At 35.6% G+C, this 12,922-nt stretch overlaps 1 protein-coding gene across 1 annotated transcript in view; it reads right to left on the reverse strand.

The window, feature by feature from the left end:
• LOC113063324 (circadian locomoter output cycles protein kaput) overlaps positions 1-10,063 on the reverse strand; it is a 53,492-nt gene extending 43,429 nt beyond the window's left edge. Inside the window, exon 1 of the mRNA XM_026233635.1 lies at positions 9,904-10,063. The gene's annotated coding sequence lies outside the window, so the exon portion shown is untranslated. The remainder of the gene's footprint in view (positions 1-9,903) is intronic.
• Between the last annotated feature and the right edge of the window lie 2,859 nt (positions 10,064-12,922).

A 12,922-nucleotide genomic window follows, 5' to 3' on the forward strand; every position in this document is an offset into this window, starting at 1 on the left:
GCAAAGGCAAAAATAAATGTTCAAGCATTCTCACTTCACTTTCTGACAATTAAAAAATAAATGACAATATCATTGAGAACAAACAAAACTATTTGAAACGCATATAACCATAAAAGACAGCAGGCTCTCTGTGAGGATTTGGGTGATTATTTAAGTTAGCTTTAAGAATATTTTAAAGGCATCTTATAACAATTTGCTGACTATTATTCTGCACTGAAAAGTGTCAACAATCCAGGTCATGGTTTATATGTGCGTGTGCTGTGTGGAATTTGTGTCAAGTTATAAGAAATGTTCTGCGTCCACCCGCTCACTTTTCTGCTCATCCCAGAGGTTCTGATTAGAGGTGAAATCACAACTAAAACATTTGGGTCTTCACACATACATACACACGCACACACAAACCCAAATAATTGGGCTTCTGCTGCAGTGAAATAAAATACTGTCCTTACATTTAAACATCTTGCTGTTTTCATTTCACCTCTAATCATAAATCGAGTCCAACCCAAAAGGGAAATCTTAGACCTAAATATCACAGGATGACAACTGGCTGGCAATACCGAAGGAGCCGGTTCAATCCCTGGAACATTTATTCATTTTTCAGGTTTTATCCAAATACTACAACAAAATCCATTTGAATCAAGACAAAAGAAGAGAATAAAATGGACCTTCACCCGGGCTCCACTGTCACCACAAGTCTAGTGGGACATCGCACAGCAATTCTAGTGCTGTTAGTGGCACTGGATTAAGCTGTCTGGTGACTAAATATATATCAGCAAACTGGCTGGACAAAATACAGCCTGCCTTTTTAATTCAGTGGTGACCTATAATGGTTTATCATTTAAAATAATTAAGAAAAATAGGCTTGTCTTATGAAGAGGTTTTTGGTTAGCGTGTAGAGTCCTCTCAACAGTTTAGGAAAAACTGTTAATTAGCGATGGTTGCTAAGGCAATTACAGTTGACATGGCAAGCTCGAATGATTGCCTGACTTACACAACTTCCAGGAGTACGGAAAAACCTGCAAACTTACCAGGTTGTCACAATCAGTTTTTTAGGGCTCTACAATTTGACTAAAACAGTGATTATTTATATATGACTATAAAATAATAATAATAAATCACAATTACTATAATTTATATTATAATTGTTGCAAAATAAAAAATATTAAAGTTTAAACCACAAAAGTGGCATAAAAATAAACTTGAACCAACCAAAAAGAAAAAAATATCTAGTTGTCTTTACATTAAAGACTTGCCTAACAACTTGGTCTCAGGTGGTTTCAGTCCTGTTTACACTCACACAGTAAGAATGATTCACATCAACAGTGAAGCGACTCGGTTAATGCTTACGATTCATCTTCACTTCACAAATTCATGGCATTTATATGCGTTCAAGCTAAATGTTAAATTAGTGATGTGTCCTTAAATGGCAAACTGTAAAAGATGAAACCCTTGCTGGCAAACCACCAATGACCCAACCTGATGAAAACACAGGACTAGTATTCCTCTGCGATATGCTATCTATATTTTACAAGTGTTTTGACTTTATAGGTGATGGATCCTTGCCAACTGGTTTACATCCAACAAACCAAGCATCTGATAATTCAAACAACTGCTTACTGTATATATGGAACCAAAAGAGCGATCACGCATCAAATTTAGAATGACAAAGATAAAACTGCTTTATTGAGTCCACGTGACGGTAAATCAAATTTACACCAGAACTAACAATGGCCAGGAAGAAATCATTGTAAACACTGTTGTAAAGCTTTTACAATGTTGTTGTTTTTTTAACTGGTTACCATCTGCACCAAAGTGGCAACAAACAGAAAATAAAACAAAACAATGAAGTTTCATACACTCCCACTGGCTAATCAAATCAAATAAACATCCCCGCCCCAATACCATTGATTGAACCAATAGAAAAGTGGTTATGCCACTTGCACAAACTGCAGTTCCATTTGCTACCACTGGCACTATTTATGATTTATTTTTATATATTCAATCTGCTGGTGAAAATTACAGATCAAAATCATTCACATGAAGTCTTTTCTTGCAAAAAGTTGAATCATCGAATCAACAACCAACGGACCGGACCAAGATCCTGTCCAACCTTTTTTTTCTTTTCAAAAATCCATTTCACTTGTATGTATGCAACAATATTGAAGAAAGAATCAGTCGCTACTTCCGTTACATCACGACTTTAAAACATAACTGCCTTGACCAGTTAACTATGCTTTTGATCTTACACACACAGTTCTCTGAAGTGGAGTCCAATGTGAAACGCAGGGCGCGAGAGTGTACAGTGAGCAGAGGGAGTCATGCATGCATGCGGGTTTGGGTGGAGTGGGTGGATGTTGAGAGCTCTGGTCATCCAAAAGGACTCATCACTCCAACCCACACTCCCACAATAGTCACATATCCCTCTGGACACAAAGCTGGCACCAAGCATCAGCCCATAGGGTCCCTCTGAGACTGCCAAACCAAACTGATATCAGCTTCAGTTTCATCCCTTGAAGAGCAAGGAGAAAATGTAGGATGACAGTGGAAAACTCCTTCACCACCCAATAAAATGTTAGTTTTCTGAACAATTACTAATCAAACTAATCGAACACAAAAGCTGAATGGAAACTATCATTCCCATCGCTCTCTGACTGACTGAAATTTGCAGAGTGGATATGGACACAAGATGCTTGAAGGTCTCTAAATGGAAAGTTAATTTTCATTAGAGGCCTTGGTATCTATGTGGGCAGAACTGAATGTCATTTGGCAAGCAGGAAAGACCATCTCAGAGAGTCTTATAAATTGCGGCATGCAATAGAACAACAGCTCAGATGGCCTCTTGACCCAAAATTATTCTCAAATGGAAAGCAAACAATAGAGAACTATCAGCTAACGGCCTAATAAGCATTCGGATTTAAGGTGCCCCTATTATGGAGTCTTATACAATAGGTTTACATGCATGCAAGTTCAAAAAAATGCTTTCATTTTCTAAAAATATGCATATAATATCACCTAATTTTCCAGCGATTCTCAAACAATTCATTCGAAGCAGTTCTAAGATTCAGTCTCTCGAAAGAAACCCTACCCTACTCTGATTGGTCAGATGGTCCATTCTGTTTGACTGATTTTAGTGCATACAGTGAATGTTGGAACTCACACTGCATGAAAGGCAATATTTGAAATGGGATAATAGGGGCACTTTAAAACTGTGCAAATATACCACACAATTAACAATGTTAACAAATGGCCAAAGTACGCAAACGAATGTGTCTATAAATAAACTGAAGGCACAAATAGAAAAAAGCTCAATGGTAAGTTTAATGGAGGGGGGGGGGACTAAATCCTTTATGAAGATAAAGACAGAAAAGAGGGAAAAAAACGTATAATATAATGTTATTATTACGATTGGTTGCCCCAGTCAACAGCCAAGACCAAACAGGAAGTGGTGAGACTGCACTTGTCAGCCTCCATCTCTTGGTACATCCATAACTAAGGTCATTTGCACAAATTGAGGAAGTAAGAATGACCACATGGCTTAATTTAAAAGGTCTTCATCGGTTTCAGACATTTCGGCAAAATCACATTATTTTGAATTTGTTAACATTAGTTATGCAAGTATTATGAAATAATGTTGAACAATACTATGAGCATTTATTAATTTACTGTAGGGCTGCACAATTATGACAAAAGTCATAATGGTCAATTATTAACTTTAAATTGTAATTGCGATTCACAATTTACTATATGATGTTTATACCATTGTTGGAAGTAACTGCATGTCGTTTTTTATACAAAGATAAACAAGCTGAAAACTCTGAAAAACTGAACTAAAAACTGAAAAACGTATTGCTTTTCTATAGTATTAAGACACAAATGTCAAAAATAATTTTGGGGGATTTTTCATCGGATTTGTTTCCTCTTTAAATAAAAAAAAATAAATAAAAAATATGCATGTTATTATAATGTTATACTAAAACCAAAATTGAAAGTGGAAAACCCTTAAGAAAACCTGTAGAAAGGGAAAACATATCTTAAGCACACAGAATAACATAAGTGGACTTTGAATGATTAATTGTGGCTTTGAATTATAATCTTGATTATTATTTGATAAATTTTTATCTTATCATTTTATCTATAAACTGTATACGATTATTATAACCAACAAACAGCAATTATCATATCATAACATATGATCATATCATAAACAATATTGACCGATTTTAAAAATGCAATAAAATAATTTTTACGATGCCTAATTAACTAACATTAATGAAACAAATCTTATTGTGAATGACTTTTTTGCTTCATATCCTATACTTATTTTATACTGTTTAATTATTTATTTTTTACTGATTACAGTGCTGTCCAGATGTGAATAGCTCCATGAATGAACACACTTTAATCAAAAGCCTGACACTGTACAGAGCCAACAAGGTCAGAACGGCATTGTGTCAGCAGCTACGTATTCAGTAGTGCCTTTCAAGTACAATACGATATCTTTGCAAATCAAGGTAGGCTAATCAAGATCTGTTGTTGTGCTCTTTGAGAATTGCTGGGGGGCCAGAAGTTTATACTTTAGGACCTTATACAGTAGGTATGATTAAAATTTAGACCACAGAAATCAAAAGACAGCATCCCATATGCTATTCAAAAGTTTGGGGTGAGTTTAATCTTTTTAAAAGGAGTCTCAAAATATAGGAAACAGTAATATAAAACTTTTTTAAATTAACATTTTTTAAAGGTCTTTTGTTCATGTGATGTAAAGCTGAATTTCCAGCATCATTATTCCTTCAGTGTCACATGATCCTTCAGAAATCATTCTAATATGCTGATTCTTATTATTATTATTAAGAGCAATGTTTAAACAGTTGTGCTGCATAATATTGACTCCTCATTATAAACACAACATACATTCCAAGAGTGTTCACCACTATTAATATGTTGTTTGTTTTTTGTAATTAGCTAACAGTTTGTAGATTCTTCATGTGTGAACATTTATCAAATAATATGCTCCTTAGACGTCAGAAACCATGACCATGTCCGCAAGATAAACTGACCAGAAAAACGCTTTAAGTGCACAGCCAAGACCACCATGTGTAGTTTGCTTCTGCTACTACAATGCTTGCTTTAATGCCCAGCCTCCACATCCCAAACCACAGAGTTCATCACCCATAACACTTTTCCCAGTATTATAAACACTTTCTCAGAAAATCAAAACCTTAACCCAAGAGATTGTTTTGAATGTAACCAAAGACTTTGATCTGAATCGCGCACAGGACCACATAATGAGATATTAACGTCTCATTTCTTTGATAATTTCTTCATGAGAAGTAACAGTAAACATCCATTTTAAAAAATCCTGATCACAATTTCCACTATGCAAGAAGTACTCTCATTGTAACTTACTTATCTAATAAACAGAAAAGTATGGCCTTCATTTAGGTCAAATTATAATAACTATTTAATAACTAATTAGGTTTGAGTATAAGTAACCTTTCGCATTTATGCATATAAACAGGCATGTTGAATTTGTACCATCTACTGATTTGTACCATTTTTGATAAAAACTACCTAACTACAGTAACATGAGTATTTGTAATTTGTTACTTCACACTCCTGGTGACAAACCATTGAATGGTAGGTCTTGTTACAAATAACACACTCTGTGACCTGCCTGACTCCTGTGCTCTCTATACAGCCTTTCCATCCTACACAACAGTTTAATTACTAAACATACAAACACACACCTCATTTATTTACAGCTCACATACACTAGGAGTGTGCGATATCACGATTTTTGATTGTGGACGATTAAAGTGTCTCCACGATCTTCTTTTGAAAAATATCTTAGTGCTGTAGTGCACATTTTATCAGTTGGAGTTCTGGCGACTATTCGATTCGTTTTTGGCGTGCACACATCATAATCACACTGTTAAACATTTCATTTGCATGCACATACACTAAAAAGCCTATCAAACAGCACCAGATTACTGGACTGAAGTTATCTTTCACATCTGATTGCACTAATACCGTCAAAAACACACAAAGCTAACATGTAAACACAGTTGTTATGTCTAAAGTGAAAGTAAACGGCAGAGAGAAAGAAAAAATGCGTGCAGGTCTTAAAGTGATAGCAGACTAAGGGTCCGTTTCAATCAGCTCTCTAGTTCAGTAGGACTCTAATCAGGGAGTTGACCATTTTAAGGTCTGTCTCAAACACAAAATCCTGCCAGTGCACTGGAACATTTGCTCCCTAAAAAAATCCCACAATACAGCACAAAATCTAGGGAGCATCGATGCACACTATGCACCCTTACCGGAAATCACATCACAAATCTTGAAGCTCAAAACATAAACCACACAAGCCAGCTCCATAAATTGAATTACAAACAATAGAAGATTTGAAAAGACAAACCATTTTTTTTAAGTATATTCCATCATAAATCTATATCGCTAGACAAGTAGTGAACACATCTAGATAATATTCGCTGAAATGTTATGACAACATGTAACAGAACAGTGTGTTTTAAGGGAATAAAAAATTATATTAAAAAGAGATTGTTCCTGCCTGTTGTTAATTAATACCAGTGACATTCCACAATGTTGTCCGATGACATTGTACATAGTCATGTTGCCAGAAATTGAGTAATCCCTGTCCCAATATGCAGGTAGTCAGGGAAATTACCAGTTCCTGGATTCGTACACGATATACTGATTCACGAGATTAGGAGCTAGGGAGCTGATTGAAACGCTCCCTAATAGTACTAAACATGCTGCAGCTTGTCATTAAAGAGAATTTTTTTCACCCAAAAATTTCAATTCTGTCATTATTTACCTACTCTCATGTTGTCCCAAACCTGTATTAATGTATTTTTCTTGTGCTGAACACAAAATAAGATATTTTGAAGAATGTGGGTAACCAAACAGCTGCTGGTCCACGCTGACATTGATAGTAGTAGTAAAAAAAAAAAAAAAAAAAAATACTATGGAAGTCACTGGAGACCAGCAACTTTTTGGTTACCCACAATCTTCAAAATAACATTTGTTCAACAGAAGAAAGAAACAATGTAAGAGTCATTAAACGATGACAGAATTGTGTTAATGAAACAAAACACCAAGAAAAAAACCACTCACTGCTCTTGACCAAAAATATTTAAATAGTTGCTTGCTTTAATAAAAATCAATGTATAATTTACACAGTGAAATGTAGCCTATATAGTGTTTTTATATTTGTTTAAATATATTTGTTGCAAAATACATCTACTGTACCTGAAGAATAAAGCACTTTTTATTTTATTTGTATGTGTATTTGTAATGTGTATCTTTGTTCTCATTTTTAATAATTTATTTTTAATTATTAAAATTAAATTTTCCACTTTTATCTTTGCCCATTTTTGGTCTAAATATCTGCCATTCTTTTTTATTTGATATTTTGTTACCTTGTTAGGCTTTGTTCTAAGGGAAATTAGTTGGGCTGTGCTGCTCTGACAACTTGCAAAATATTAAAACCAACGTGACAAAGAATCATGATAAAATCACAAAAGCGTGAAAAATCCTGATATGATATTTTAGCCATATTGTCCACCCCTACCTTACACTGTGAGCGGCATATCTTTAATACATAAAACAAAACTCAGAGTTGTAAACCAGCAATTCAGCCAAAGCAGGGTTGTAATAGATCTACAAATGCTGCCAAAAGCAATATCAGCCAGACATGTTAAGTCAGATGGGCATGACTTTGCTGGGGTGACATTGCAGTTGATTTGTCCCAGAATGCCCTCGCAGACTTAAACTTCATGACCAATTCAATAAATGACTCAACTTGTTCAAACAATGTAAAGGTTCATACAATGGGGACATACAAACAAATCAAATAGACCACAAAGATTTTCAAAAAGTCACAGGAAACATGGTAGGTTTATGATTATCTCATTAGCAAAACTAATTATAATTTATCATGACAGTAAACGTTAGTATTTTTATGAAATGGATGGTTACTAAGGTACATTTTTGTAAAGGGAATAACGTTCTGACAAATAACTGCTTTGCCAAAGAAAACCATCTTGTGAGAAAAACATTCTCCACCTCAGTGAAGGACTGGTGTTGATCAAAATGAAGGTGAAAAACAACCTTTCTAGGATTCCTTTTATGGGAATCATGTGGTAGTTTCATTATTCACGTGTACACAGTTTTTCACAAGTTTTTCTGATTAGAAAAACAATAGAGTGATAAACAAACGTACCTTATCCAGAGCTAAATTAAAAATTAAGACACCATAAACAGTGGGGACGGATGGGACATATCCATTTATTATTAAAATCCAGATGTAAAGTGTTAATTTTAACCTTTTTTTTTTTTTTTGGTCCATGCTCATGATGTACAGGAGCACTTTTGATTTATAGCTATTAAGTTACATTTAGAAAGAAAGGAACTTAAAATGCAAATTTTACCAGTCCTCATGAAGTCATATTTTGTCTGTTAATGCGGAGCCATGGATGAATCCACTGATCTACAAAATCCCAGTTTCAGCAGAAATGGGAAGTATATTGGAAAATATTACTTACAAATACATTTTTAATTCATTGACTGTTCATACAAAAAAAAAAATAGAATTACTCAATAAAGAGATTATAATTATTATTTTATAAATCTGCAAATAATACATGTATAATAATACATCTTAACAGCAACTTTTAATCTGCATTATAACTGCATAAATCAATTTTTGTGCATAGCCTAACTAACATTCAAAAGCAAAGGCTTAATTTCCTATTGCCTCAGTGATGTAGACAAAACCTAGTAAACTGCCGACCAAGACAAGTTAGGCATTTGGGAACGCGCCGTTATCAGACACAACTCTAGCAGGGCGCTTATATGCTTAAATAATGCCAATAAGACACGAGATACACCAAATATAAAATTAAACGCGTCCATTCAGTTCCAGCACCGTCCATAAGGAATGCCGCTTCAACGTCAAATAACCCTAATTCACCCTCACAGAGAAACCGAAACACCTCTTGCTGTCAGTCGGTATGAAGGAACCTTTTTATTCTAATTAAATTCAAAGATTTAGAAGAAACATACACGCAAACATATGTGCACTACGACCTGTTTAGATAAAAACAGTTAATTACCGGTATTATCTTCTATTCTGTCTCTTCTCTCCCCGGTCGCGTGATAATTAAATAGAGCCGGACGACATGCAAAGCTGGAATAAATGACAAAAACTCCAAGGTGTTAACTAATTCTGTGTGCGGCTGGTTACTCCACTCTGTGGTTAGTAAAGAATACGGGATATACATATTCAGCCGAGCTCGCTACAGGTTGCTCTGCCGGAGCAGTGATAAAATGATCAGGTTAAATTGGATTTACTTCCCATCCTCGGAGTCGCAATCACAGCGAATCCTTCAGGCTGCATAAGAAAATAAACGAGTAGATTCACGATTACGGGCAGATATTCATGCATCAGCTCACACCGATTTATTTGATCGATATGCTCACTGAAACACATTCAAATATGACCTGAAGAAGAAGCGCGAGTTTACAGACTGACAATCGCGCGTCATCAGTATAAACAGGGCTATCCGTGCATAGCTGATAAAGGCGAAGCCACAAAGATCTAGCTATTGCATGAACTAAATCATGCGATGCACGAGAGATGTCCGGACTTTAAATCGGTTGCGAACATTTGGCAGCGCAACATCGTACACTCCCCTTGCCTCACTAGGCTAGAACAAATGTAGGTCACCAGGCCTTCGGATTCTTCCCAGGCAAGCATTAAAAACACACCACCGTATTTCCTCCGCATATACGCTTGTATCAAATCCGACACAAATGCGACACTGGAGCTCCGCTGCTCTGTCTTAAAATAATGGTATCTAGCAAGCCCGCTTGGTTTCTTACCTCGATTATCTGCCGTCCAGGAGGGGGATTTTCTTACGCCTTGTTTTGGTTGAGACGGCAGTGTAGGATTGAACTAGAGTTAGAAAAACAGCAGGGCCTACCCCAGGCTTTCCACGCGCATGCGCAGTGAGGCTATAGCAGAATCCCACACAATCTGGCAACACGCAGCAAGACCTGGCTGCTACCAGAGCCCGTCTACATATTATTAGACATTCTCTGCTGCTACTTTGCATGTGAGCATCCTAAGAGCTGTTTTGTTTAAATTGCTTGTTACTGTATAGAATACAGCTCACAAAAAAGAAACAGAAAAGTTATTCAATGGAATTAAACGTAGCAGACCACGGAGAGTGACCAAAACGACTCATTTATATCAAATAAAGTATAAAAATGTTAAGAAAAACATTAAATTGTACATTAAATGCAAAATGATAATAATAAAAACAGACACAACTAGGAACATACACAGGTAACCGAAAATTCATAAGTAAAATAAATAAATCATATAATGTTAATATAATGCATAAAAAATTATGTTAAAAAAGGCACAATTGGGAAAGCCGAAAAACAATGCAGACACTTTGAAAATGAATTCCAGTTATTATATACCAACAATCCATGAGACTCTTGTGAAAGTGAAGAACACGTAAGAAAAAGCAAAACACATATTTCGAATCAAATGCGAGGGAGAACGAGATTAAAGCGTCTTTGGAAGAATTCATTGTAAAATGCTTGACATTTCTGAAATTATTTATAGCCTATATAGGGTATATTGCTCAGGTGTGGTCTTTTATGAAGCGCACACAGTGATTTTCGCTTTTCTTTTTTAAGTGGTCCAAATTAACTGTTTCCGTGGCGGTTTTAAAGTTTCAGTAACTTAAAACAGACAATACCCCGCTATCTTTTGATGGTTGTGTTTCGGTGTGAATTTTATGTTATACAAACGTTCCTAATCTTTGGCCCACGTGTCCAGTAGTGTCGCCTTTTCTTTTGGCCGAATGCCAATTAGGTCAAATACGCACGTCAACCGATCTTGAAACCTCTACCGTGCGCGCGAAATTAGTGCTGACGCGTTGAATGACAGCTGTGTCGTCCAATAGAAAGATTATGCGAATGTTTTGTTGCATGGCTATTTTAAGAACATTGGTGGAAGAAAAGTTATAGCTTTTAAACGAGACACGTATGGAGGGGGGAAATGCATCGAGGCAATTTTACATTGTTTGTTAAAGGCTATATAAAAACCTACATAATTTGCATTGAGTCCATACTAATTTCCGTAGTGAAAACATGTAAATGTTTCAGTGACATACAAATCAGTGTGGTAGAAAGCACGCACAGACGTGTGTAAATGTTGATGTCTGTTCAGGTTTAACACAGCATGATAAGACCCTAGTTCTGCTGTTTATAGTAGGCTAAAAAAAAATAATCAAACCGCTTTTCGTGCGATTTGCATATTTTGCAAGCTGTGTTTTCCTGCTAATTATTATTTAGCCTGTTAAAAGGTCACTACTTACTAGACCTACAACTATTAGCTTATAGCCTAATTACAACTCGAGTTTAGTCGTGGTCAGAATTAGGCTATTGGCACCCTTGGTAAATATGATAAAAGAAGGCTGTGAAAATAAACCTGCATTGTTAATAATTTTGATCTTTACAACTTTGGGCATACCTTGATGATTATGAGCATGAAATTATCCAGCCATGGCTTCCTGTTTCACAGAAATATAAATAGGAGGGAAAACAAAGGCCATCTATCACAATAAGAAAAACCAAAAAATATAATTCTGATGTGCAGCAAATCTTCACAAATTAGAAAGTGACGTTAAGAAAAGAGCTAGAGCAGTGAAAATTCCCACTTCCACCATCGGGGAAATGATTAAGAAGTTCCAATCAACAATATTTTTTTTACAAATCTGCCTGAAAGAGGAAGTGTGTCTACAGTATATCGTCCTAATGCATGGTGAGGAGGAGCGTTTGAGTGGCGAGGAACACAGCTGGAGAAATGCAGAAACATCACTTACACCACATATTGTTTGGAAGGGTTTCAAGAAAAAAATTAATCAAGAAAAGAAAATGCTCTCATCCAAAAACAATCCCCAGCATATTCAGTTGTCAGACACGACTAGAACTTAAAATGAGACTGGCTTGGTTGTGGTTAGATGTAACTAAAAAATGAGCTTTTTAGCAACAAACACTCAAGATGGGTTTGGTGCACACAGGGATAAAACGTACCCCATGTGTACAATAAAATATACTGCTGTATTTTTTATGTTGTGGGCCTATATTTCTGCTGGAGGTCCTGGACATCTTGAATGAAGACCTCTTATCAGGTGTTCTCTAAACTCATCAAAACTCAAGAAAACTCAGAGCTGTTATGGAGGTTTCAAAAAGCATTGAATAAAAGGGTACCATTGTTTCCAATGTGTATTAAATAGAAACATTTATGTCAAAATGATACCCCCCCCCCATTTTAAATTCTTATTCTCCAATGAAAGGTTACATTATTATAATTTAAAAAAATATAAAAGATCAAAATGATTAACAATGCAGATTTATTTTCACAGCCTGCTTTGATCATGTTTACCAAGGGTGCCAATTATTCTGACCATATTTTCATGACGAAGAATAAATTGTAATTACATTTCTATAGTAAAAAACAGTAAGACTATTTGCCAGGTGCTGTTAATATTATGAGTGGAGATCGTGTGACACCAAGTGGAGCAAAGCTTTAGTCAACTATCATGCAGTGGGAAAATAACCACACGGTGGTGCTATTATCATATTAAATTCATATTTTTTGACTCCATTTCTACCTTATATAAATCCTCGCATTACATTTAGAAACGAATGTATAAACTTAAGGGAATAATATGTGCTTTAAAGGTACAAATATGCATCCTTTAGTCCAATCCTAATGAGTTACAAAAGTGTAAGGCTCCGCCCCAGTGACGGCTTTTGTACCTTTTTTTCTGAGAGTGTGGCTCTGCAAACAATGTACAACGTATATTGAATAATTTGTACA

The sequence above is a fragment of the Carassius auratus genome, chromosome 45, assembly GCF_003368295.1.
Source record: "Carassius auratus strain Wakin chromosome 45, ASM336829v1, whole genome shotgun sequence".
Classification (NCBI taxonomy): Eukaryota; Metazoa; Chordata; class Actinopteri; order Cypriniformes; family Cyprinidae; genus Carassius; species Carassius auratus.